Source organism: Cyprinus carpio, chromosome A15 (genome assembly GCF_018340385.1).
Source record: "Cyprinus carpio isolate SPL01 chromosome A15, ASM1834038v1, whole genome shotgun sequence".
Lineage (NCBI taxonomy): Eukaryota > Metazoa > Chordata > Actinopteri > Cypriniformes > Cyprinidae > Cyprinus > Cyprinus carpio.
Window position 1 is genome coordinate 16,268,112 of NC_056586.1, and position 5,994 is coordinate 16,274,105.

At 36.6% G+C, this 5,994-nt stretch overlaps 1 pseudogene; it reads right to left on the reverse strand.

The window, feature by feature from the left end:
• Positions 1-979: 979 nt before the first annotated feature.
• Positions 980-5,572, reverse strand: LOC109104236 (annotated as a pseudogene).
• Positions 5,573-5,994: the final 422 nt, after the last annotated feature.

Below are 5,994 nucleotides of genomic sequence, written 5' to 3' on the forward strand. Positions count from 1 at the left end.
TGCATTCCTTATTTTGCTTTCAAATGACTTCCATTACACAACTCACAACCACTCACACTTGCAAAAGAAGACCCTGGTTGTCATTGAGGCAATCATATGGTTAATTCTTTTAAACAGTAATTACATTGTTTTAAGATTCAAAAGAACCGCTAGGAGATCTAATATATGGAGGGGTGAGGAGGACATAGATGAAGGCTGTGTTCACTTAGAGTGATTTTGATCTGAGAATCAAGGTTATTACTGCAAAATATGTAACCAAAACAGGATCTGAATTAATGTCTTTATTTGCTTTTCCACTATTTTGGAACAGATCTTACCAATACAATTAGTATGCTACACATACTCCCGGATGAAAATGTGTTTGCTCAACTTTAGTGCAGCGCAGTTACATAATTTAAACTATTCAGAGAGTGCCAGTAGGACTAGAGAGCTCTCTACTGCCATCTCCTTGTGTCAAGTCATGTGACACACAAACCACAGGCATTCTCACCAACAGACGGGGCTATAGAGTAAGAAAAGCATCTTTTTTTTTTTTCCATCACAAAAGCCTTCTGACCCAGTTAAAGAGATAGTTCACCTAAAAACACCCTTATGTCATTGCAAAACTGTATGACTTTCTTCTGTGCAACATAAAATAAGATATTTTTAGAAATGGCTCTTTGGAATGGAAGTCAAGGGTCACTAAAACTGACTAGATTCCAACATTCTTCAAAATGCCTATTTTTGTGTTCCACAGATGAAAAAAAGTCATACAGGTTTGGAACGATATGAGGGTGAGTAAATAACGATAGCATTTTAAAAACCTAAATAATCATTTAAAGTCATCCATACATATGTTTTTTTTTTTTATGTCATAACTAGTACTTCTGGTGAAATATGTCTTTCTGCCTTCACTTTTGAACGCAATACCCATGTATCAAAATCTAATGAGCAACTGATGGATAGAATCAAGTCCCTGCCCTACATTTTTTCTTTTTTGGTAATCCGTTACACTTCGATGTGTCACAATACCAAAAAAATGATCTGTTGCTACTTCCATTTCATTGTGACTTTAATTTACCAGTATGCTAACAACAATAGACAACACAACACTCAAGATACACAATGTGTAAAAGTTCAAACTGAATGGTAGAAAACTGTCTATAGAAATAAAAGTATTATCTTCTATCACTATATGAAGTACCAGAGAGAAATTGTCTTTTTGGAGTATTGTGGACAAAAGTTATCCTTAGCTTCATAAAAAGGTCCATATTTACTTCATGAGTGCCACAAGATTGTGCAGATATTCCAACAGAGTTTGTAAGATTTCTAGTGTTCACCAGTCCTGTCCATTAGTCAGAGTTCTCTTCACTGCTGGAGTTAGACAGCAGTGCACATTCCTGTCTCCTGCTCTGTCTGCTCCTCCTCTTCCTCCGGCCAACCATCCTAAGCCTCCGCCGGATGATGTCTGGAGCACACACGACACCTCTCATAAGTCTACATCTTTGGGAAAGTAACAGAATAAATGGTTTGTGCAGCATGAAGAACTTGGTAGTGTGCACTTACCACCCACATTCTCATAGTCCTGCTGGTTGTCGTGCCAGTAGAGACTGGTTGAAGATCGACAGTGGCGATAGAGGCGTGTATGGAGCACTGACAGGGTGAGGAGCACCAAGAGGAATCCCAGAGCGCCTGCTGCCCACACGGCCTCATCTGTACGTTGTATGTGTATCCTCTTGCCCCTCAGCGGGCCTCCTAAATTAGGAGACTTTGAGTCTGGGACTCCACACTCTCCAAGATCCATGCATTCAGATCCAGACATCTGCGCCTTTGTGTCAGTCTTAATGCGATGTCTCTTACCTTCTGTTACAGTTTTCATGTGTGTTTTTTTGTCTATTTGGTATTTATGTATTTCAGTCACATTATTCTGTGGAAATTGCTTCTCAATTGTCTTTGTCTTGTCTTTAGCACTGTCTCCAGGCTCCTTAGAGTCCTTTGCTGAACTGAGAGATTGTGTAACAGTTAGCATCGAGAAGGAGGCCATCTCTTTTGTATTATTTGGTGGTAGTGTGTCTGTATGGTTCAGTTTTGCGCTCTCTGTGTTGTCAAGTTCATTTGGTTTGACGTCATCTTTCAGTTCCACTTCTTCCAGGGATTGTTTGACGACCATCATGCTCTTCCTGGTTCTCTTTCCGGTCCTCTGTACCTCAATGAGACCAAGAATCTCCATGCAGCAGTTTTTAAGAGACTAACAGTTGAAGGAGAATGTCAGCATAGAAGGTTATCGTTAGCATTTCTATTTACAAATCATTCTTGACTGATATATTAGTCAATGTAATGCAGTTTATTCACCTTTAATCTCTCCACTTTGGACATCTCTTGATTGGTGTTCACTGGTTTGTCCACAGGTGCTGGTTTGGTCAAATATAGATTGTACTGTTCTCTTTGGCTTGTGTTAGCTTGACTAATATTGGAGGAAATGGAAAGCAACCAATCACAAACCCCAAATGTGATGCGAGACATCTCTAGTGAGCGACCCCATGAGACCACCGCTAAAGGCTTTGAGAAAGATAACAGTCATGAGATATTTGTCAGAAATGGTGTATTTTACATGCATAAAAATAACTGGTAACATTTTACAGAATGGCTCAATTTGTTACTGATAGGTAATGCATTAGGTGTTGTTAACTAATTATTCTACATACAATAATGTTAATTTTGACATTACAATTCAAAGGTTAGGGGTCAGTAATTTATTCAAAGTAATTAATACTTTTGTGCATAAATTACACAGTTTCCACAAAAAATATTATGTTTTCAAAACTGATAAGAAATATTTATTGAGCACCAAATTAACATTTTAGATTGATTTCTGAAGGATCATGTGACACTGGAAACTGGAGTAATGGCTGCTGAAAATTCAACTTTGCCATCAAAGGAATAAATAAATATAAAAATATTTCATAATTTTCTGTGTATTTTTTTGTAAAATAAATGCAGCCTTGATAAGCATAAGAGACTTCTTTCATATATTTTTTTTTATCATTAATTCTTTAATAAACCCCAAACATTTGAACAGTAGCATATACTAATAGTTTTTTTTTTTACATTTAAATTTGTATACAATCGCAAAAGTGTATAAACAATAACACTAGATTAACAAAATCTGTAAAATGTTTATTGTTAGTAGATTCTAATGGTTTAATGTTAACTAACTGAACTTTAAAATGTTACCAAATAAATCTGATCCTAAATGTAATCTATATTTATTTGACATCAGTCAGCCAATTAAATCCATCCATGTGAAAGGTTCCCTTCTCTTTCCACAATTACTGTGAACAGACAGTCATCCATGAGCTGCTGTTGTGAATGCTGACAGCGTGTGACTCACTCTGTGTTGGCTGAGCCAGGGGTGAGGTGTGAGGATATAATGAGACAGACATGACCGAGCCAACCGCGCCAAACTCCTGTGAGCTTCCGCTGAGACACACGGGTGATACAGAAACACCAGCGCTCCATTCTATCATAAACAACACATGCAGAGCTTATCACATTATCTTCAGTTACAGGGTTAGCTATATAATACTGCGATTTTGCTTTACTTTGAGGTTTTGTAGCCAGCGCTGTGGGGGGCAGTAAAGATACTCTCCACTCGCTGCCTCAACAGGCCGGTAAGAACCACTGAGAAAAACAATAAGTTATTAAGTTATAATTTAAATGAATAAACTACACATATTTAAGTAGAGTTGGAAATTCTTATCGAGTGACGCACTGTGAATTCTTCTGCCGATGAGGACGAAATGTCGTGCTAAAATGTAAAACTTAACATTGTCTTGCAGTACTTATTACAGTACTACTGTATGTATACCACGAAACAGAGCGCTGTCAGTGCAGTCCGATTTCCGAGTGAATGACTCATACGAGCCGGTTCTTTTCAGTGAATCAAAGTGTAGTCCGATTTTAGAAGGAATGACTCTTATGAACAGGTTCTTTTTAGTGAACCAAAAACATACGACGTGACGAATGTAGTTCGAATTTCGAACAAATGACTTAATGTGTCGATTTAAACTCACACACACACACAGACTTGTGAAAGATCTGAAAAGAAGAATAATTGAAAAAACTACCAGGATAGTTAAGAGGAATCGGAACTGGAACGGGATAAGGAATCACAGATGTGTGTCAGTGCTTACTGAGTGGGTATGCGGTCACTGTATGTAATGGGTGTGTCCATACAGATGTAATCAGCAGCCTGCGCAGGACAGAAATCAAAGTAAAAAGATACTTTTATGAATACTTTTCTTGTTACTTTTATCCGTTGATGATGCACAAACATAACATCCTGCTATATATATTTGGTCACTACTAGTGCACATTGAGAGTGAACAATATCGTCAATTTGACTCATTTGAAATTTATTTACCTTTATAGTATGTTTTGTGTCAATATCAGGCATAATCTGTAGTACAAATAAAAAGTAACATCTGTCAGTCGTGTTTTGATCATCAGTGCGCATAGCCTACTTAGTAGTTTAGTTTTGCACTGTATAATACAGTATATTTTACCGTCTGTGACTGTGGCCAAAGCTCTTGACACAAAAGCTCGTGAGGTCCTGGTAGGTCTGTGATCAGATTTGTCTGAAATAAATGTATGTGATAAAGAGGCTGTTTATAATTTTTTTTTTTTTTTTTTTTTTTTTTTTTACCAAAACACCATAGTTCCTAGTTAAAAATGTAGACCCGAGCATGTTATAAATAAATATAATATATAATGAAATATCAATATAAGTACATTTTAATATATAATATATAAGTAAATATTGATGACTTCAAAACTGGATGAATAACAGAAATGGGAAAATGTTGTTTTCCACAGTTTTAGATTAATTACGTCATACAGTATGATGTCAACAACAGCAGTCAATTGCTCCTGAATGGTTATTATGGTTGTCGTTTGAGTAACGTGCATGTTAAGTTGTTAAGACTGAATTGAGCAAATGTCTAATAAAGTTTACCTTGCCATTGTCGCAGTGTGTCAGTCTGGAGGGACAACACCGTGTCACACAGAGACAAATCAATCCTTGAAAGGATGATCACTTGACGGATCATGACTTTATCTGAGTGCAGTCAAATACATTCAATGCGGTAAGGTTTACTATAGCTCTGCCACATAATCACAACACCCTGTAGGACTTCAGAAATGCCTTTGTCTGCGTTTAAACGCGTGTGATGATCCATGCTGAGCTCGAGGATCCACACTTGCACTGTTGGAAAGGTCGTTTTGTTTACTTAAACACGAAACCAGCAATTTACGGACTCGTTCGGTTATAGAGAAAGCGTCACGATTCGTAATCAAGCAGGACAGAACCGTCGGATGTGTTTTGAATCCAAGTTTTAAGTCTTGGGTCCTTATATAAACATCTTAAGTTTCTCTTTTGACAAGTTAAAAGTCATCAGTACCCTGAATCGCAATATCGCGAGCTTTAAACTCATGTACACCTTTCATTAACGTACACGTCTGCTGTTTATCACGTAAACTTCCTACATTAATGTTAGTGTTCATGTGTCTTCAGGGGACACACAGGTACGGTGGCTCGCAAGGATTGAAAATTGTCGTTTATTATTATTAAAAAAAAAAAATGCTAAATTTCCCCGCAAAGTGAGAACCTGTAATTTAAGTGTTTCTCTGTGTTTCCTTGTGTATACAATGTGGCACCAACATATTTACATGTATTTTTATACTTTCTGGTAAATAAAAATGCCTTTAAACAAAATATGTACCAAAAATGTACAATTTTAATTTAGAACAGTTTGACAACTGTAAAAAAAAATTGCACTTCAGACTCGTCAATTTTATTATACCAGTGTAGATTAAACTGTCTTCTGCTGTGAAGTGCTACAGAAAACTGTAGTCAACATACCTTTTTTGTTGTTGTTGAGAACTACATTTACTTAAAGAGATGGGGAATTGTAATACATAAACAATAATAATAATAATAAAATAAAATAAAAATTA